General features: G+C 38.9%; 1 pseudogene; it reads left to right on the top strand.

The window, feature by feature from the left end:
* Window positions 1-4,045: 4,045 nt before the first annotated feature.
* On the top strand, window positions 4,046-6,809 carry LOC106982080 (nuclear receptor subfamily 2 group C member 2-like; annotated as a pseudogene).
* The last annotated feature ends 15,841 nt before the right edge of the window (window positions 6,810-22,650 follow it).

Genomic DNA, 22,650 nt, shown 5'->3' with positions numbered 1-22,650 from the left:
GGGAGACTTTCGCTTTTCATGTTATCCCATTTTGTACTGTTTGAATGCTGTAGCCATCTATTAAAGGATTTTTTAAGGTAAAATCATGACTCTCATACAAACTAAAATGAGTAGATATCAGAAATTTGATTTAACCCATTAATTAATGAAGGAATCATTTTGAACTATAATTAGTTCAAAAGAGAATTCAAAGAACCACATGCATCTGGGCAATCAGCATTGCTAAAATGATTTATAAACAGCTTCAAAAGAGATCTATTCTCAGGATAGAAATCAATTGAATTCCACTGCACACAATTCATTTGCATTTTTATAAACAAGAATTATTTCATTATGAATTTTCTACAATATACAAAATTATAAAATAGCTCCAGAACAATGAAAAGCTGAGATAAGCTGGAATGGTACACCAAACGGGACACTTAATATTTTTTTTACCTGTTTCAAAGGTTTTTATAATTTTTCCTACCCCATCAGTGTATGTATACTATACATTAATATATGTATGAATTACTACTTAGTTTTTAATAATGTTAAAGATTATCTGTGTAAGGAATTCCGACCCAATTTTATATGCATTTTTGTACATAAAAAAACTTGTAAATTTTATTTCAAATGTTTTGAGATCTAATTGACAAATAACATATTAGTTTCAGGGGTACAACATAATAGTTTGACATTGTATATATTGAGAAATGATCACCTCAATATGTCTAGTGAACATCCATCACCACAAATAGCTGCAATTTTTTCCTTATAACTTTTAAAATCTATTCTCTTACAACTTTCAAAATACAACACAGTATTGTTAGCTACAGTCACCATGTTGTACATTACATCCCCATAACTTACTTATTGTATAACTGGAAGTTTGTACCTTTTGACCACCTTCACTCATTTTGCCCACCCCCTACCCTCCGTCTCTTGCAACCACCAACCTGCTCTCTGTATCTGAGTTTGGTTTTGTTCAGATTCTACACATAAGAAAGAGATTATATCGCATTTGTCTTTATCTGATCTATTTCACTTAGCATAATGCCTTCAAGATCCCTCCATGTTGTTGCAAATGGCAGGAAAAAAAAGATTTCCTTCTTTCTTATGGCTGAATTATATTCCATCATATATTTACACATACACCACAACTGCTTTATCCATTCATCCATCAATGGATACTTGGGTTATTTCCATGTCTTAGCTACTATAAATAATTCTGCAATAAAGATGGAAGCACCTATAGCTTTACAAGTTAGTGTTTTCACTTCCTTTATACATAACCAGAAGAACTGCTGGATCATACAATAGTTCTATTTTTAATTTTTTTTTGAAACAGAGAGAGAGCATGAGTTGGGGAGAAGAGCATAGGGAAGGAGAGAGAGAAAGAGAGGGAGAGAGAGAATGAATCTTAAGCAGGCTCCACACTCAGTGTGGAGCCCAACGTAGCGCTCAATCCCACAACCCTGGGATCATGACCTGAGCCAAAATCAAGAGTCGGATGCTCAACTGACTAAGTCACCCAGGTGCCCCTCTGTTTTTAATTTTTGAGGACCCTCCATATATTTTTTTCTATAGTGGCTGAGCCAATTTACATTTCTATCAACAGAGCACAAAGGTTTCCTTTTCTCCACATCCTCACCAGCATTTGTTATCTCTTATCTTTTTGATGATGGCCATTCTAACAGACATGTGGTGATATCTCACTGTGTTTTATTGTTGTTTTTTTAAAAATTTATTTAAGTATTGACATACGATGTTACATTAGTTTCAGAAATACAACACAGTAATTTGAAAATTCTATACATTGTACTATGTTCACCTCAAAAAGCATAGTTACCATCTGTCACCATGCAACATTATTACAATATTGTTGATATATTCCCTATGCTGTAGTTTTCATCCCTGTGACTTACTTATCCTATAACTGGAAGTTTGTACCTCTTAATCCCCTCCATCTATTTCAGTCACTCTCCCACCCACTTCCCCTCCAGTTCGTTCTCTGTATTTATGATTGTTTCTGGTTTGTTTGTTAGATTTCACATATAAGTGAAATCATATGATTTTGTCATTCGCTCTTTCACTTACATAATACTGCAAATGGCAAGAACTCATTCTTTTTTATAGTTGAGTAACATTCCATCACACACACACACACACACACGATAAATTCTTATCTATTCATCTATCTATGGATACGTAGGTTGCTTCCATAATTTGGCTATTGTAAATAATGTTGCATTTAATATAGGGTGCATATATCTTTTCAAATTAGTGTTTTCATTTTCTTTGGATAAATACCCAGCAGTGGAATTACTGGATCATATGGTATTTCTATTTTTAATTTTTTGAGGAACTTCTATACTATTTTCACAGTGGCTGCATCAATTTACATTGCCACCAACAGTGCACTAAAGTCCCTTTATCTCCACATCCTCACCAAGACTTATTTCTTGTCTTTGTGATAGTAGTGCCATCCTGACAGGTGTAAGATGATATCTTACAAGGTGGGTTTGATTTGCATTAGCCTGATGATATTGAACACCTTTTCATGTGTCTGTTGCCAATCTGTATGTTTTCTTTGGGAAAATGTCTTTTCGGGTCCTCTGCCCATTTTTATTTTTTTAAAGCTTATTTATTTATTTTGAGAGAGAGAGAGAGAGAGAGAGAGAGAGAGAGAACACGCACATGCAAACAGGGGAGTACCCAAGAGAGGGAGAGAGAATCCCAAGCAGGCTCTGTGCTTGTCAGAGTAGACAATCAATCTCACAAACCATGAGATCATGACCTGAGCCAAAATCATGAGCCAGATGCTTCACCAACTGAGCCACCCAGCTGTCTCCGCCCATTTTTAAATTAGATTATTTGGTTTTTTAGTGTTCAGTTATGTATGTTCTTTATATATTTTGGATATTAGTCTCTTATCAGATAGATCTTTTGAAATATTTTCTCCCATTCGGTAAGTTGCTTTTCCATGTTCTTGGTGGTTTCCTTCACTGTGCAAAAGCTTTTTATTTTGGTGTAGTCCCTCTCATTTATTTTTGGTCTTGTTGCCTTTGCTCTTAGTGTCAAGTCCAAAAAATCATCACCAAGACCAATGTCAAGAAGCCTCACTATTTTTCCTTCCAGGAGTTTCACAGTTTCAGGTCTTACATTCAAGTCTGTTTTTAACAAATCAAGCTTTCAGAATATGGAATTGGCTGTACAATATCTAAAAAGAAAGCAATCTGGGGGAAACAAACTACTACCCAGCATGTGTGTGAGGATCTGAGGGAAGGTTGGCTAATGTGTAACAGCCTCAAGGAGTAGGCTGGGGAGAGCCAGAGCCAGGGGCTAGAAGCCATTAGCCTTTGGAGTCTCTGGGCTGGAGGAGGGTTGTCCCTGGCTTCCAGTTTCTTTCATAGATGGCACTGCCCTCAAGGCAGGAGGGAGCTGAGGACAGGGGAGGAGCTGGACAAGGATAAGTGATAAAGCCTCCTTTGCCCTCCTCTGCTGGGGGGAAGGGAGACCATGATGTACTTCTGGAAACATCCAGGGGCCAAAAAAAAGCAGTAGTGGGGTGCAGTTGTGACAGTGGAGATCACCTCAACAAGGGGCTGCACAGCAGGGACCACGGTGGTGACCGGAGAGGTAGTACTAGAACCCGAGTCAGAAGATGAAGTGCTGAGGGACAGGACCTACGGGTGGATGAGCCACTGGAGGACAACGATATTATAACAAACTTGGGAGGAGGGGAAGAGTGAGACAGAGGTGCAGTTCACACACATACTAGACAGGCACTGTGGCGGCACCAGGGACCTTAAGACAACCAGGGGTCCCAGGGCCAAGCTGAGGAGCCTGCACGAGTGTCCGTGTGGACCAGTGCTGAGTGATGGTCAGAGTAGTCCTGTTGACCTGCTGACCTGCAGAGCAGCCTTGACCACGTGGGAGGGGAGGAGGAGTCCAAGGGACCCAAACTGTGCCCCACAGGCATCCTGATTATCAGATGGTGGGCAAAGCCACCAGGCAGGCAGGTAGCAAACCACTCAGTGATGATCCACATCTGACTGCAGGCATGGCTGTCATCACAGCTGGAATCAATTCATGCACGTATTTTTCTAGATACAATGCAGGGTTATCCTTCAATGCCTTTGCCATCAGATAGATGATTAGGGCCAGGTTGTTGTGCACCACACTCACATTCTCTTTTTTTCCCTCTTCTGTGGCGCTTATAATTTTGATTTCACTCCTGAAAACAACTTCAGTTTTTGGAAACAAGATTCTGCTCTGTTTCCAAATCCCACACTTTGAAAAGCATTTATAAACCTCAGTCTCAAAACTCTGCAGAAGACATATAATTGTTTCCTGGTTCGTATAATCTTGGGTTTTATACATATATACATATATACACATAAATGCCTGATGCCAGATTTTTCATAAATACTCCAGCTACTGTAAATATTGACTCCTCGGAATTGTTTTAGAAAATCAACGCAATGCATTAAAATCAAGTGTGGGGAAATTTCCTGGTCTCACGACAACTTTCATTTTGTCATTGAATTAGTATTAAATTGTATCTAACTCTGCACTGCAGACTAATTACACTTTGTATTTCTTAAGGCTTCATAAAGAAATCTTTTCAACCTTTAAAGAAAAAAGCAAGCACGTTGCAGAGCACGAGAGTCACGAACGCTGAACTTGCACTGACAAAAACAGTAACAACCCCCCTTCCTCACCACCCCAGGTGGCCCCAGGCTGCCCTCCCTGTCCTCTACCCTCTCCCACCTAAGCGTCTCCTCTCCGGCCTGTGGTCTTTTGCACCCGCTGTCCCGGGCTCCCGCTGGAGCTGGGTTCCCCACGCCCTGCCCTCCCCCCCCCCCCCCCCCCGCCCCGCAACTGCGCAGGAGGCCCACCTGCTTCTAGGCCACTTTGGCGCCAAACCTCGAATTTCTCTGGCGATCCTGCTTCCCGATGGCTATGCACACGGAGCGGCTAGTTCGGCCCAGAGTGGCCCAGGTGCTGCACCCTCAGATGTCTCTCAGGAATCCGTAGGGACGGCCGGCCCCTTCCGGTGCATTCTGGTAACCTCCGCCCACTCTGGGGTCAGCGGGCCTCGCCAAGTGCAGGTTGCTTGCTGCAGAGACGCAGACGGGCCAGAAGATCCAGATGGTCCCCGCAGTGGACACCTCTGGTATCCCCAAGCAGCCGTTCATCCTCATCGGCCCAGACGGAGCTGGAACTGAGAAGGTGATTCTGGCTTCCCCCTCGACCCAAGACATCCAACGCCAGACAGCTCCTTCTCACCACCTGGGATGACCTCATCCCTGGCGGGACCCACGTCGTCAGGGCCCCCACTTCTGTAGAAGGCCCACGTCCAGCGGCCGGAGATGGTAAGTACTGTGTGGTCTGTGATAACAAAGCACCTGGCTGTCACCCTAGGGTTGTCAGTTGTGAAAGAGGCAACATTTATTACAAAGGGGCATAAGGAAAAATTTGACCTACAGCTGTCAGAGCAACTAAGGCTACATCATCAGTAAGCGGCACCTGAAGAGCTGTCAGTTTTTCTGACTGAAAAAAATGCTTAGAGATGAGTACGAAAATGGAATCTGTCCAGTGTGAACAGAAGCCCTTTAGGGGGGAAAAAAAGAAAGGAGAAGAAGCCCTTTGATGTGTGGTGGAAGAAACCAAGGAACTGTGCCGCTTCAGCTGAGAAATAGGTCTTCTTGATGCAGGATGCTTGTGAACATCCAGCAGCCTTTGATATACGAGGATGGTATGGTTCTTCTGATCACAGATTCTAAAGCTGACACAAGCCAGGGGGCTCCGGACACACCGCAAATGTAGTAGCGTCCCTTGCCAACCTAAGTGAATCCCTTAACAATGCCAAGTCTTCAGAACACCATGGGAGAACCAATCTGCAAGTGAGATTCCTCGAGCATGTGATACCTTAGCAAAAGCACTTAATACCACAGCTTCTTGTCTCCCAGCCTGGCAGACAAAATAGCAGAGGAGAGAGCATCCACAGCATCACTGGAGACCAGTCCACCATCACTGAGGTCAAAGACACCCTCCTTTTAGACACTTACATTTAGGTTTGTGATGCCTGGCCCCATTCCAGAATCCCTCAACATGTGCTACATCTGCAAGTCTACATCCCACTTGCTTTTCCTCCCCATGGTCTGGGCCAGCAGTTCAGTCACTTGGTCAGGAATGCAACATCAGTTTGTGCTGCCCTACTGGAATGAGCTCTTCAGCCTTGGCCTGCCCCAGTGTGCCCAGGTCGTGAGTCTCTCCAATATCCTGGCAGCTGTGGTCAACCACCTACAGAACAGCATCCAGGGAGATAAACTTTCTGGTTACTGAATAAAGCAAGTCATGGAGCACATCTGTAAGTGTCAGGACTTCTGTTAACAGTATGGTGAAGCTGGATATGGACAGCTATGAGTATGCATACTAAGGTAAGCTATAGTTCTCTTTAGTCCAGATCATTTGGGTTTGACCAGCACAAACCAGATCGAAAATTCCAAGAAAATACAGAGATGGGCTTACAAGACTATGTTCAGAAACCTTACTCAGAAGACCTACCAATTGGCCTGGATTTTCATCTGTCTGCTGGGACTTAGGCTGATGAGCTCCAACATAACAGAAGAACTTAATTTTTTGTTTTGTTTTACTGGTTGCATTGTCAATGCTTTGATAGCATAGTCCCCTATATCCTCAAAATGGAGACAACAGAGTACAATGGCCAAATCACCAGAGCCAGTATCTAATGCACAACACACACCTGCTGAGAAGCAAAAGAATCTTCCCAGGACTGCTCAGATACAAAGACAATAAAGTAGTGGTATTTTGGTATATACAAATATTACCAGTATGTTAGCCATTCCTTCCTCATTTCTTCTTATTTGTTAATCCCAGACAATAGCAACCAAAAACTAACAGGATCCTTTTTTGCCACGAGAAATGTTTTCATGCCTTTCGGTGACACAGCAGGTTTTGGAACAACCGTTTAACTTAATTTGTATTTAGAAATTCTCAAAGGGCAAATAACAATAACAAAGTTTTATAATCAGAGACTATAATTAAGGAAAACTAAAAGAAATGTTTTGAAAAACAAAGAAGCCTTGTATTCCACAGTAAATTCTAGCTCACTAAGAAAGAAAAAAACCTTAAGGTAGACATTCACAAATAATTTGCTATTAACGTTCCATTGAATGTTCAGCTTAACTTGTCACCTAATGAACACTATTTTTAAGAACACAAAACTAAGTAGACAGGATGATAGAGTTCAAGCCAATATTCTCCCACCCTGTTCCAAAGAATAAAACCACAAAAGATCACTATGCCCTTTTGCCTTGTACTTAGTATAGTAATTTGCATTAATATGGTATGCGGTGGTTTATCTCATATTCAATACAACAGTGAATTGCCTATTAACAGTTGTTCTTTAAGGAAAAAAAAAGATTAAAGCTTAGCAAAAATAAAATTTTCAGAGAAGATTTAATTTTAAAATTTCAAGAGGTAATTAGGTAACCTGTGCTTTTATTTACTTATGTGTTAAGTATGATATATTCCAACATATAGATACTTTTTAGAAAGTATTGGTACTTAAAATTATTTCTATTTGGCAAAATTTCACTTAACTATGCCATTATTATCAGGCATTTGGTGGAAATAAAAATCAGTACTACATGTTGAAACACAAATGTATGTAAAATTAACACTAACACTATCACATGTCTATTGCTTAAAGACAAGAATTACCCAGACCCACATTATGCTCTTAATTCACCTGGCAATCTTTGCCTATTATGTTGCCCTTTCCTCGATGCAAAAGAAAAAAAAAATGACTACCACTAACTGGACAAGAAAAAGAAAAATAGCAATTTCTAAAGATTATTATTTTTAATTGAACTTTTTATCGAGATAATTTTAGATTCGTGTGTAGTTCTAAGAAATGACACATAGATCACTTTGCTCATGTTACCCTAACAGTAACATTTTGCAAAACTGTAGTATAATATCACATCCAAGATATTGACATTGATACAATCCACCAATCTTAATAAGAGTTCTTCAGTTTTACTTATACTCATTGTTGTGTGTGTAGGTGCATGTATGTGTATTAAATTCTTTATTACCTGTGTAGGTTTATGTATCCACCACAGTCAAGATAATCCACAGGTACCTAACCATAATATAAGAACTAAAACCATAAAACTCTTAGAAGAAAACACTGGTGTAAATCTTTGTGACCTTGGATTAGGCAATGGTTTCTTAGATATGACCACAAAAGCACAAGCAAGAGAAAATAAAGATAAATTGGACTTTATCAAGATTAAAACCTTTTGTGCTTCAATGTATACTATTAAGAAAGTGAAAAGACAACCAACATAGCAGGAGGAAATTTTTAGAAATCATATATCAGATAACAAGATTTGTATCTAAAATTCATAGAGAACTTAAAGAACACTTACAAGTCAAAAATAGAAACAAATAGCCGAATCTTTTTTTTTTAATTTTTTTTTAACGTTTATTTATTTTTGGGACAGAGAGAGACAGAGCATGAACGGGGGAGGGGCAGAGAGAGAGGGAGACACAGAATCGGAAGCAGGCTCCAGGCTCTGAGCCATCAGCCCAGAGCCCGACGCGGGGCTCGAACTCACGGACCGCGAGATCGTGACCTGAGCTGAAGTCGGACGCTTAACCGACTGAGCCACCCAGGCGCCCCTAGCCGAATCTTTATAATGAACAAATTATCTCAATGGACATTTCTCCAAAGAAGATATACAAGTGGCCAATAAACACATGAAAAAATGCTCGGTATCATTAGCACATCAGAGAAATGCAAATCAAAAGTAAATGAGATACCACATCACCCCCACTAGGATGACTGGAATCAAAGAGAAAGGTAATAACAAGTGTGGATGAGGATGTAGATAAATCTCCACCCTCATATTCTGCCAGTGGATTGTAAAATGGTACAGCTGCTTTGAAAAGTAGGCTAGCAGATCCTCAAATGGGTAAATGTGAAGTTACCATATGACCCAGCAATTATACTCTTAGGTATATATCCGAGAGAAATAGAAATATATGCCCACACACAAAATTTTACACAGATGTCCATAGTAGAATTACTCATAATAGCCAAAAAGCAGGAAGGACCTAAATCCAACATATGAACGGATAAATAAAATGTGGCACATGTATACAATAGCATATAATTCAGCAATATAAAGGAATAAAGAATGCATATGTGCTACGTCGTAGGTGAACTTTGAAATCATTATGCTAAGTGAGAGAAGATAGTCACAAAAGACCACATATGATTCTGTTTATATGAAATATGCAAAATAGGCAAATATATGGAGACAGACAATAGATTAAGGATTGCCTGGGGTTGAGGGAGGGGATTAGGGAAAAATGAGTGACTTCTAGTACTTACTGGGTTTCTCTTTGGAATTATGAAAATACTCTAAAATTGATTGTGAGAATGGTTGCAAATACTTGTGAATACACTAAAAAAAATGATTTGTACACTTTCGATAACTTTATAACTCAATAAAGCACTTATTTAGTTCTTAAAGGTTAGGGGAAAAAAAGGTAAATCTCAAGTATCCTTCATGTTGCACTTTTATAAGCATACGCACCTTCTTCCTAAACCTCCCCATCCCTATTTCTATTCAGGGACAGTTCTAAAATTTTGTCACTTCAAAACTGTTACATAAATGGAATCATGCAATACGTAATCTTTTGGATTTGACTTTTTCCCCTTGACATAATTCTTTGGAGCGTCATCCAAGTTGTTGCATGTATCAACATTCTTTTTTGTTACACTGGTATGGATGTACCAAACTTGTTTATTACCTGTTGAAAAAGGACATCTGCAATGATTCCAGGTTTGGGCTGCTAAAAATAAAGCTTCTTATGAATATTTATGTACAATTTTTTTGTGTAAACGTAAGTTTTCATTTCTTTGGGGGGAAAACACCCAAGGGTGCAATAGCTGGATTATAGGATAATCACATTATTAGTTTTTTGAGAACCTGCCTAACTTTTTTCCAGAATGGATGTATCATTTTACATTCCCACTAGCAATGTATCGATGATCCAGTTTCTCCGCACCCTCACCAGAATTTGGTGTTGTCATTATTTTTTATTTTTTATTGTAATCATTCTGATAGGTGTGTAGTTGAAATCTCATTGTGGATTTAATTTGCGTTTCCTTGATGACTCATCCTGTTACACATCTTTTCATATGCTTTACTGCCATCTGTTTATCATCTTCAGTGAAAGGTCTGTGCACGTCTTTTGCTTATTTTCTAATTGGGTTGTTTTTCACTGTTGAGTTTTGATGTTCTTTGTATATTCAAGATAGTAGTCCTTTGTTGGATAGGTGTTGTATTATTTTCCTATGGCTACTGTAACAGATCACCGCCCAGAGGGTGTCTTAAGACAACAGAAATGTATTCTCCCCCAGTTCTAGAGGCTAGAAGTCCAAAACCAGGGTATCAGCAGGGTTGTACTACCTCTGGAAGAAAAGCCTTCTTTGCTTCTTCCAGCGTCTAGTAGCTGTCAGCATTCCTAAACTACGGTCACCTCTCTCTGTCTCTGCTCAGTCTTCACATCGCCTTCTCTGTGTGTTTGCCTGGTGGCTGCGTCTCTCCACCCTTTACCTCCATCTTCACATCACCTTTCTTTCACCATGTATTTGCCAAATCACCCTCTGCCTTTCTCTTACAAAGATTCTTGTGATGGCATTTAGGGCCCACATGGGTAACTGAAAATAATATCCTTATCTCAAAATCTTTAGCTTAACTACATCTGCAAAGACCCCTTGTCACAGCCCATCTATTTTGAAAATATTAACTAATAAAAGTTTTAAAGGAAAAAAAAAAACCTTTTTCCAAATAACATTTACAAGTTCCAGGGATTGGACTCGATATGTGTAAGTACCCATTATTCAGCCTACTACAGGTGGTTTGCAAACATTTTCTCCCAGTCAGTAACTTGTCTTTTTATCCTCTTAACAGGGCCTTTCACACATCAAGAAAAATTTTTCATTTTCATAAGGTACAATTTATCATTTTTTCCTTTTGTAGATCATGCTTTTGGTGTCCAGAAGTTTACCTTTTTTACCTTTTGTAAGATGGGCTACTTGAGAAGCAAATAGGTGAGGCCCATCTATTTCACGGCACTGGATGAAGAGTCATGTCTGCAATCCAAGATACTTATTACAGGAGTAAATGTAGGCTGGAATGAAAGTTAGAGCAAATTTATTTGTGACCTTTGTATGTGTGAAGGCCTCGATGGCAAGCTGGTATACCAACACAGAAAAGGCTCTGTTTTAAAAGGCAAGAGACAATTAACTAAAGGGAATTGAACCTGGCCAACTTGCCCTAGCATATTGTAGCAAAGGAGTTAGAATCAAACTGAATCTTGAGCAAACTAACAAAGTAATTCTAGATTAGATCATGAACCTGAGAAAAAATATAGCTACACGAAAACATTATTGCAACAATTGATGAAATTTGAATACAGATCCAAGATTAGGAAATAGTGTTCTATCAGTGTAGAATGTTCCGGTTTCGATTGTTGTACTGAGACTGTGTTAAGAGAATGTCCTTTATTCCTAGGAAAGACATGTAAGGTTTCTTAGCAGTAGAAGCACTGTGTCTTCTACTTACTTTCAAATGGAATAGATCTGTTCCCAGGTAGAGATGGAATGATAGGTCACTCTCCAGAATGAGGTTTAGAACCTAAGGGGTCATGAGGGTGGGTGGCCAAAGGAGGCCAGTTGTTCTAGAATTGGGCATTCACTACAATGGTTCTCAGATTTGACTGTATACTAGAATCACCTGGAAGCGTTTAAAAATCCCTAGTGCCTGAGCGTTACTCCATCTATCTGCTTACCAAATCAAGAAATCTGGGGATGGATACTAGATAGTAATTTTAAAAGTCCTCATGTGATCTCAATGTGCACCAAGCTGGAGAAGCACTGTCTTAGAGTTCTGCTACTCCAAATGTGCCCCACAGACCAGCAGCATCAGCAACACCTGGGAGCTTGTTAGAAATACAGAATCTCGGGCTCAGCCTCACATCTAGTGAATCAGAATCTGCATTTTAACAAGATTTCCAGGTGATTTACATGCACATAAAAGTCTGATGAACATCAGAATCACCTGGAGAACAAATACAGCTGAGAAAGGCCCAGGCTTGTCGAGGCAGGATAAGGCCCACACCTCTGTATTTTTACCCAGTTCCTCAGTGAAAGAGTTTCAGTATCTGACCATCCTAATCTGTCTCTTACGTAAGGTAAAATTTATCTTCCCTCAGTGCACATTTCCATTCTCCCAATCAGGCAAACTTAGCCAACCACTGTTAGATGGAATAATTCACTATTTAATGTTCTGCAGCTGAGGTAATTTACTAGTAAAATTTACAGGTGCCTAGAGCTAACCATATTTTCTCTTTATTATAACTCCATACTAAATCATGAAAAAATCTGATGCTATTAATAAACACTACCTTTCTATTTGAGCAAAATAATATTTAAAGGATAAGAATGCTGGAATAATAGTAAATTGGAATTTTTTCCCACTGTTTCACATTGCACAAGAAGCTGATACATTTCATATGTAACCACACATGCTAATATAACAGGACTGCCATAGGTAGTCTAAGAAATAATTAGCTTGGAGTTTTACAAGTATGTGGACATCTCTAGACTATTCTAGAAACTGCATTCTAGTTACCGTACCTCCTTTACCATTGGCCTCTTTCTCAGGTATCAGCCCCCTTTTACTCTGATACATAGTACCATCTTAAGGCAAAACTTACCTTCTCTCAATGCACATTGCCAGTCTAGTCCTTCAGCCCTTGTAGACCTAACAAAGATGCTGTTTGTTTGGGGGTTTTTTGAAGAAAATTGTTTATGAAAGAAATTATAAAATAACATAATCAAATGGAATTAAGATTTCCAAGGATAAACAGAAATGTGTCAAAATAGAGTGTCAAAGGTAGACACTTGAGAATATTTGTATAATAGAAATGAATGTTGAATAAACATGCTTCTAGTCACAATGAATAGAGTTCAGTGTGTATGATTCAGAAAGTTGTTTTTTTTAATGAGAAGGAAAACTGTAGCAGAATTTTAACCTTTGTTTAATTTCACCTAAAAATTGGAGTGAGAGGGCACTGGAAGAAGGTAGCAACTGAAATTTCAGTTTCAGGACTTTGCATGCAGTTTTGAAATAATCTCTGTGATTGTTCTTTTTATCCCTCCTTTGCTCTAGAATAATGAGCCATGCATCTCTGTAATGGGTGGCTAAATTAGGTGAGGTTGTTAATAACGTGAGGCATGAACACTTGTTGGAGGGAAATACAAGAAACCACTTCAAGAAACTGTGAGACTTTCAGTAAATCATATAACCACCAAAATCTATAACTTGAAGGAGATCAAGCAAAACAAACTAATTTTAATTCAATTTCAACATTCTTATTATCCCTTTCACACAACTGTTTTACTGATCTATATAGGTGCTTACTAGTTCATTACATCAACACATAACACAAAAGCAAACTTAGCCATAAAAATAGCATAACATTAGTGATTTGTGTTTATAACATAAAGCTTTAATGAAAATGACTCATGTCTGGCAGGTGCATATCCCCTCCCCTATGACACACCTATGACATTAACAACAAATTGACAAGGACATTATTTCACCTGAGTATAATGCTAACTCAGAATCCTTCTTAACACAAGTTGACAGTCATTGCTTCATTTATTCATGCATGCAAACAAAGATTTATTTACTCTGTGCCTCTTCTGGGATCCAATATAAAACAAGACAGACACAGCTCTGTCATCATTACAGCTTATACATTTTAGGAGAGACATTGAAATAAGTAATTATGATGATGTAATGTGACATGAAAGATGAAACCATTTTTGCTATACTTGTTTTAGGATTAGACTCTTCTTAAGCTAGAAGCTTAAGAAAATATGTCATGAAACTTACCTAGTTCCCTATATAAGGACTTCCACTCTTTTTTTTTTTTAATGTTTATTTATTTTTGTGAGATAGAAAAAGCACAAGCAGGGCAGGGGCAGAGAGAGAGGAAGACACAGAATCTGAAGAATGTGAAGCAGTTTCCAGGCTCTGAGCTGTTAGGACAGAGCCTGATGCAGGGCTCGAACTCACAAACTGTGAGATCATGACCTGAGCTGAACTCAGACACTTAACCGACTGAGCCACCGAGGTGCCCCAGGACTTCTACACTTATTAGATATTCCTGCAAAAGGGAGGTTTGAAATGTTCATTATAGCTGCACACATTGCTACTCCAATAATAAAGTGGTTCTATTATTAAGAGAGAAGAAGGGATATCAGGTAGGCAAGAGCAGTCTCTGCCTGAGTGTTTAAAAATACATTTGTTCTGTGAATGAATGAAATCTTAAAGTCACTCCATTGCTTCAATTCCTTCAGTTAATAATATTCATTTTCTCACTCCCATTTAGCAATACTCATTCCCTTACTATCTTAGATCATTAGCATCCTTAACTATTATTATTATTATTATTATTATTACATCATTGTTATGTAACTTTACACAGGTGTATACCTTGTTCTCCCAACTAAATTAAGCCCTATGAATACCTTTTTATTTATAGAATACCATCAATATGCTATAAATTACTTCACTTAATAAGTCCGTTATTCTGTTTGGGCTGCTCTAACAAAATATCACTGTCCTGATGGCTTATAAACAACAGAACTTTACTTCCCACAGCTCCTGAGGCTGAGAAGTCCAGGATCATGGTGCTGGCAGATTCAGTTTTTAGTGAGGCTTCCTTGGTTCACAGCAGGTGACTTCTCCCTGTGTCCTCACAGAGTGGAAGGGGCTAGGAAGCTCTGTGGGATCTCTTTTGTAAGAGCACTAATCCCATTCATGAGGGCTCTGCCTTCCTGCCCTAAGTATTCCCAAAGACCCCACCTCCTAACATCCCATTGGGCATAAGGATTTCAAACATAACAATTTGGGAAGAAAACAAATACTCAGACTGTAAGTAATTCCCAATATTTGAAGGAATAACATACTTCAAAAAAGAAATAAGGGAAATAACCACTTTCTATCATGACAATTACTACATGTCTCAAATTGGGTTTTTTGTTTGTTTTTTATATTTTAGAGACAGAGAGAGAGTGAGAGAGAGAGCACACACGTGCAAGCAGGGGAGGGGAAGAGAGATGGAGACAGAATCTGAAGCAGGCTCCAGGCTCCGAGCTGTCAGCACAGAGCCCAATGCGGGACTCGAACTCACAAGCAGTGAGATCATGACCTGAGCCAAAGTCGGACACTTAACCAACTGAGCCACCCAGGTGCCCCTGTTTGTTTTTTAAATTGCATTTTTTAAAATGTTTGAGACAGAGAGAGAAAGAACATGAACAGGGGAGGGGCAGAGAGAGAGGGAGGCAGAATCCAAAGCAGGATCCAGCCTCTGAGCTGTCAGTACAGAGCCCGACACTGGGCTTGAGCCCACCAACCATGAGATTATGACCTTAGCCAAAGTCAGACACTTAACTGACTGAGCAACCCAGGTGCCCCACAAATTGGGGTTTTTTTAAAGTTTATTTATTTTGTGTGTGTGTGTGTGTGTGTGTGTGTGTGAGAGAGAGAGAGAGAGAGAGAGAGAGAGAGAGAGAGAGAGAGAGAGAGAGACAATAAGTGGGGGAGGAGCAGAGAGAGACAGGGAGAGGGAGAATCCCAAACAGGCTCCATGCTGTTAAGGCAGAGCCTGATGCAGGGCTCGAACTCATGAACTGTGCTATCATGACCACCCAGGCACCCCTCAAATTGTTTTAAGTGTGCTCCTACCATGGATTTTTACAAGTATAACAACATTAATGAAAACAAAAATCAAGAAGCTCTAGATAATTCTAACCAATCATTATCCCATTAAACATATTTTAAGAAGGTGGAATTTGCATATGTGACAAAGTAAAGGGATAGAAAAATATTTTCCACACAAACAGAAACCAAATGAAGTAGCTATACTTAATTCAGACAAAATAGACTGTAAGCAAAAACTATAACGAGATAAAAAGGTCATTATATAATGGAAAGATGTCAATTCATTAAGAGGACATAATACTTGTAAATATATCCAATATTGGAATACCTAAATATATTCAGCAAATACTAATACATTAAAGGGAGCAATAGGCAACAATACAAAAATAGGAGGGGAATTTTATGCCACACTTTCAACAAAAGATAATAATCCAGATAGAAAATCAATAAGGAAACATGGGACTTCAACCACACTTTAGACCAGATGGACCTAATAGACATATACAGAACATTCTATCCAATAGCATAACACTCATTCTTCTCAAGCACATATGGAACATTCTCCAGAATACATCATTTCTTAGATCACATATCAAGTCTTAGCAAATTTACAAAGACTTAAGTCATACCCTGTATCTTCTCCAACCACAATGGTATGAAACTAGAAATCACTAATAGGAGGAAAACTGGAAAATTCACAAATATGTAAAAATTAAACAACGCACTCCTAAACAACCAATGGGTCAAAAATGAACTCAAAAGGGAAATCAGGGCACCTGGCTGGCTCAGTTGGTAGAGCATGTGACCTTTGATATTGGGATTGTAAATCAGAGTCCCATGTTGGGTGTAAAGATTACTTAAAAATAGAAAAAAAATTTTTTTAAAAAAAAGGAGATCAAAAAACATCTTGAAACACACAATAATGGAAATACAACATACCAAAATTTATGGGACTCAACAAAAGCAGTGCTAAGAGGAAAGTTTGTGGCAATAAATGTCTGCATTTTAAAAAGGGAAGGAGCGCCTGAGTGGCTCAGTCGGTTAAGTGACCAATTCTTGATTTCAGCCCAGGGCATGATCTTATGCTTCGTGGGTTTGAGCCACATCAGGCTCCACGCTGACAGGATGGAGCGTGCTTGGGATCCTCTCTCTACCTCCCTTTCTACCTCTACCCTGCTCATGCTCTCCCTCTCTCAAAAATAAATAAATAAAACTTAAAAATAATTGTAAAAGGGGAAGAAAAGAAGAAAGATCTTAAAGAATTAACTTTACACATTGTGGAGTCATAGTGAGCTAGTTTGATTCATCATGAAAAGAAGAAAGATCTTAAATAATTAACTTTACACATCAAGGACCTAGAAAAAGAAGAACTAAGCCACTCTGAAATGTACAAAAGTTATCTATACTTCTACTCTGGTGATATTTTGTCTCTTTGGTGGATCAGAGACCCCAAGCTCAGCCATTTCTATTCTTCAAGGCCCTATAAAACAGACTCAATCTAAAGTTTGATCATTCTCAAGATGAGAAGGGACAAGGTACCTTCCAAAGTCAGAACCTTGAAGACCTGCTGAAGGCCAGCTACATAATTTGTGTGGGCCAATGCAAAATGAAAATGTGTGAGGCCCTTCTTCAAAATGCAAGACAAATGTGCCAGGAAAGATACAAAAATATAAAGTTTTTCCCTTTCTTCCATATCTCTCTCAATTCATCATTGTGTTTTATTCATCTGACATTTAAAGTCATTCTCAGTAAAAGCAAATTTTAAATTTCAAACATTAGCATGAATTGTACCATTCATCTTTATATCATACAATGCTAGTTTTAGATGCAAACATTTAACTTGAATGTGCACAATCACCAAAATCACATCATTCATATCTCAGAGCTCTTGCATGCATATGTATTTCATTCTTACCAGAACAGTAGAAAAGCTGCACAAGACTCACTGAACTGTTTTTAGTTCTTTAAATGTGCACATTCTACCAACATTTTCTACCTTCCACTAATGAGATGGACTGAAAAGAAAAAGAATTTTGGCTTGTCCTATCTTTTTCCTTCTATATCATCATTTTTAGTGTAAGTTGTTAGAAAATAGTAATGTTCTTCAGTCATGTTTCATAGACACCATTGCCATTCTGTGTTCAATACAGCTTACAGGTTAATAACAAAACCTCAAAGACAATGAACAGGACTAGATCTGTAATGGGCATACTACAGTTCTCTACTAAAACACAATTTTTCTGTCTGTAGCCACTCTATTTTTACCAAAGACAATTTTGGTAACACTGATTTGTTTGTGAAAAAGGTCTAGTCTCATTAAATTTGGCCTGGTTATTTACACAAGTGCAGCAAGAACAGTGATTTTATGCATGTTTTAAAATATGATATTTCAGTTAAAGATTTGCTAATATCCAAGGGGCTTCATTGGCTCCATATAATTAACTTTAGTTATTCTTAAAACTGCCTGATAAGAAGCAATCTCAGATTACGTTTTTAAAAGTCTCTTTCGGCTAAGAAGCATGGAAGTTCAGTGAGACCCAAAGTGAATTTAGTTCAAAGATAAAATCGTTAAGAATTTCAAACAAAGAAATAGCCAAGAAATAACCCCACTATAATATGGTTAATTAATCTTTGACAAAGGAGTCAAGAATATGCAATGGGAAAAAAAAGTCTCTTCAACAAATGATGTTAGGAAAAGTGGACAGCTATATTCAAAAGAATGAAAACTGTACCACTTTCTTACACCATACACAAATATAAGCTAAAATTGATTAAGGATCTAGGGGCACCTGGATGGCTCAGTTGGTTAAGCGTCTGACTTCGGCTCAGATCATGATCTCACAGTCTGTGAGTTCGAGCCCCACATCAGCTCTGTGCTGACAGCTCAGAGCCTGGAGCCTGCTTCGGATTCTGTGTCTCCCTCTCTCTCTGCCTCTCCCCAACTCACTCTCTCTCTCAAAAATAAATAAAACTTCAAAAAAAATTTTTTTTATTTTTTATTATTATTATTTTTAATTTTTTTAAAATAAATAAAATAAAATTGATTAAGGACCTAAACATGAGACCTGAAACCATAAAAATCCTACAAGAGAACATAGGCAATAATTTCTCTGACAGGAGCCGTAGCAACAGGGGTGCCTGTATGGCTCAGTTGGTTGAGTGTCCAACTCGTGATTTCAGCTCAGGTCATGATCTCACAGTTAGTGCATTCAACCCCCTCATTGGGCTCTGCACTGACAGTGCGCAGCCTGCTTGGGATTCTCTCTCTATGCCCCTCACCCACGCTCTCTCTCTCTCTCAAAACAAATAAAATTAAAAAAAAAAAGTCCCCACTCCTTCTTTCCCTCCCCCATGGCTCCAACCTAAATCATCTCCCCACCCAAACCCCAAGCTCCCTGAAATTCCCTTGGAATCAGTTTTTAAAAATTTGGATAGGTCTCCTGAGGCAAGGAAAAGAAAAGCAAAAATATACTATTGGGACTACATCAAAATACAAAGCTTCTGCACAGTGAAGGAAACAGTCAACAAAACTAAAAGACAGCTTACTGAATGGGACAAGATATTTACAAATGGCATATCAGATAAAGGGTTACTATCCAAAATATATAAAGAACTTATATGGCACAAAAACAGACACATAGACCAATGGAATAGAATAGAAACCCCAGAACTAGACCCACAAACGTATGGCCAACTCATCTTTGACAAAGCAGAAAAGAACATCCAATGGAAAAAAGACAGTCTCTAACAAATGGTGCTGGGAGAACTGGACAGCAACATGCAGAAGGTTGAAACTAGACCACTTTCTCACACCATTCACAAAAATAAACTCAAAATGGATAAAGGACCCGAATGTGAGACAGGAAACCATCAAAACCTTAGAGGAGAAAGCAGGAAAAGACCTCTCTGACCTCAGCCATAGCAATCTCTTACTCGACACATCCCCAAAGGCAAGGGAATTAAAAGCAAAAGTGAATTACTGGGACCTTATGAAGATAAAAAGCTTCTGCACAGCAAAGGAAACAATCAACAAAACTAAAAGGCAACCAATGGAATGGGAAAAGATATTTGCAAATGACATGTCGGACAAAGGGCTAGTATCCAAAATCTATAAAGAGCTCACCAAACTCCACACCCGAAAAACAAATAACCCAGTGAAGAAATGGGCAGAAAACATGAATAGACACTTCTCTAAAGAAGACATCCGGATGGCCAACAGGCACATGAAAAGATGTTCAACGTCGCTCCTTATCAGGGAAATACAAATCAAAACCACACTCAGATATCACCTCACGCCAGTCAGAGTGGCCAAAATGAACAAATCAGGAGACTATAGATGCTGGAGAGGATGTGGAGAAACGGGAACCCTCTTGCACTGTTGGTGGGAATGCAAATTGGTGCAGCCGCTCTAGAAAACAGTGTGGAGGTTCCTCAGAAAATTAAAAATAGACCTACCCTATGACCCAGCAATAGCACTGCTAGGAATTTACCCAAGGGATACAGGAGTACTGATGCATAGGGGCACTTGTACCCCAATGTTTATAGCAGCACTCTCAACAATAGCCAAATTATGGAAAGAGCCTAAATGTCCATCAACTGATGAATGGATAAAGAAGATGTGGTTTATATACACAATGGAATACTACGTGGCAATGAGAAAAAATGAAATATGGCCTTTTGTAGCAATGTGGATGGAACTGGAGAGTGTGATGCTAAGTGAAATAAGCCATACAGAGAAAGACAGATACTATATGGTTTCATTCTTATGTGGATCCTGAGAAACTTAACAGAAACCCATGGGGGAGGGGAAGGAAAAAAAAAAAAAAGAGGTTAGAGTGGGAGAGAGCCAAAGCATAAGAGACTGTTAAAAACTGAGAACAAACTGAGGGTTGATGGGGGTGGGAGGGAGGGGAGGGTGGGTGATGGGTATTGAGGAGGGCACCTTTTGGGATGAGCACTGGGTGTTGTATGGAAACCAATTTGACAATAAATTTCATATATTAAAAAAAAAATAAAAATAAATAAATAAAAATTACTGATAAAAAAAAAAGAACTTATACAATTCAATACCAAAATAAGAATAAGAATAATAACACAATTAAACCATGGGCAGAAGGCATGAATAGACATTTCTCCAAAGACACATAGATGGTCAACAAACACAATAAAAAATGTTCAACATCATTCATTATCAGGGAAGTAAAAATCAAAACCACAATGAGATATCACCTTATACCTGTCAGAGAGCTAATGTCTAAAACTCAAGAAACAACAAGTCTTGGCAAGGATGTGGAGAGGGGCACCTGGGTGGCTCAGTTGGTTAAGCATCTGACTTCGGTTCGGGTCATGATCTTACGATTCATGGGTTCCAGCCCAACGTCAGGCTCTGTGCTGACAGCTCAGAGCCTGGAGCCTGCTTCAAATTCTGTGTCTCCCTGTCTCTCTGCTCCTCCCCCACTTGTTCTCTGTCTCTGTCTCTCTCTCTCTCAAAAATAAATAAAAGCATTAAAAAAAAGAAAAAGGATGTGGAGAAAATGGAACCCCTGTGCACTGTTAGTGGGAAGGGAAACTGGCGTAGCCACTGTGGAAAACAGTATAGAGATTCCTCAAAAAATTAAAAATAGAACTACCATATGATCCAGTAAGTCCCCAAGAATACAAAAACACTTATTTGAAAAGATATATGCATCCCCATGATTATTGCAGCATTATTTACAACAGCCAAATTATGGAAGCAATCCAAGTGTCCATCTATAGATGAATGGATAAAGAAGACTTGTGTGTGTGTGTGTGTGTGTGTGTGTGTGTGTGTAATATTACTCGGCCATGAGCAAAGAATGAAATCTTGCCATCTGCATCAACATGGGAGGATCTAGAGAGTGTAATGCTAAGTGAAATAAGCCAGTCAGAGAAAGACAAATACCATATGATTTCACTCCTATGTGGAATTTAAGAAACAAAACAAACAAAACAAACAAACAAAGAAAAAGAGAAACCAAGAAACAGACTCTACATTATAGAGAGCGAACTGATGGTTGCCAGAGGGGAGGTGGGTGGGGATATGGGTGAAATGAGTGAAGGGGATTAAGAGTACATTTATCCAGCTCCTGGGTGGCTGTCGGTTAAAAGTCTGACTTCTGCTCAGGTCATGATCTTGCGGTTTGGGAGTCTGAGTCCCCATTGGGCTCTCTAGGCTGTCAGCACACAGCCCACTTCAGATCCTCTGTCCCCCCCTCTCTGCCCTCCCCACCTCCAAAGCTGGCATATGCACACGCACTCACTCTTTCTCAAAAAAAAAAAAAAAAATTAAAAAAAAAAGTATGCTTATCATGATGAGCCCTAAGTAATATATAGAATTGTTCAATTGCCATACTGTATACCCAAAACTAATATAACACTGTATGTTAACTATACTAGAATTAAAAATTTTTTTTAATTGTTAAGAATTTCAAGATGACAGCAGAGCACTATACCAGGATGAAGCCCTACTGAGCATGGAGCCCCAAGTATAAAGTGTGTCACAGAAGCCATTTAGTGGGCATCCTGATGACGATATGGCAATTGGGGCAGCAAGAGACACAAATGGACAAAGTGCACATTATCTCATTTGTTCACGTGCCTGTTCCATTGTCTCATCAGACTTCACTTACAAGTCACAAGTGCAAAAATAAATTATTAAGCACTTCAAGATGGCAAAAGCAGAGCATTACACCGAGTGCAAGGCCTTTCTGAGCATAGGTCGCGTGCTCATGAAGCAGCCCTGCTCTCACTTTCCAATTCATACCCTCTGGCCTCAAGCAATAAAATTTTTTTAAAAATCTCT

The sequence above is a fragment of the Acinonyx jubatus genome, chromosome C2 (assembly GCF_027475565.1).
Source record: "Acinonyx jubatus isolate Ajub_Pintada_27869175 chromosome C2, VMU_Ajub_asm_v1.0, whole genome shotgun sequence".
NCBI classification, from domain to species: domain Eukaryota; kingdom Metazoa; phylum Chordata; class Mammalia; order Carnivora; family Felidae; genus Acinonyx; species Acinonyx jubatus.
The sequence above is the reverse complement of the archived record's forward strand: the minus strand, read 5'-3'. Positions and strand labels throughout refer to the sequence as shown.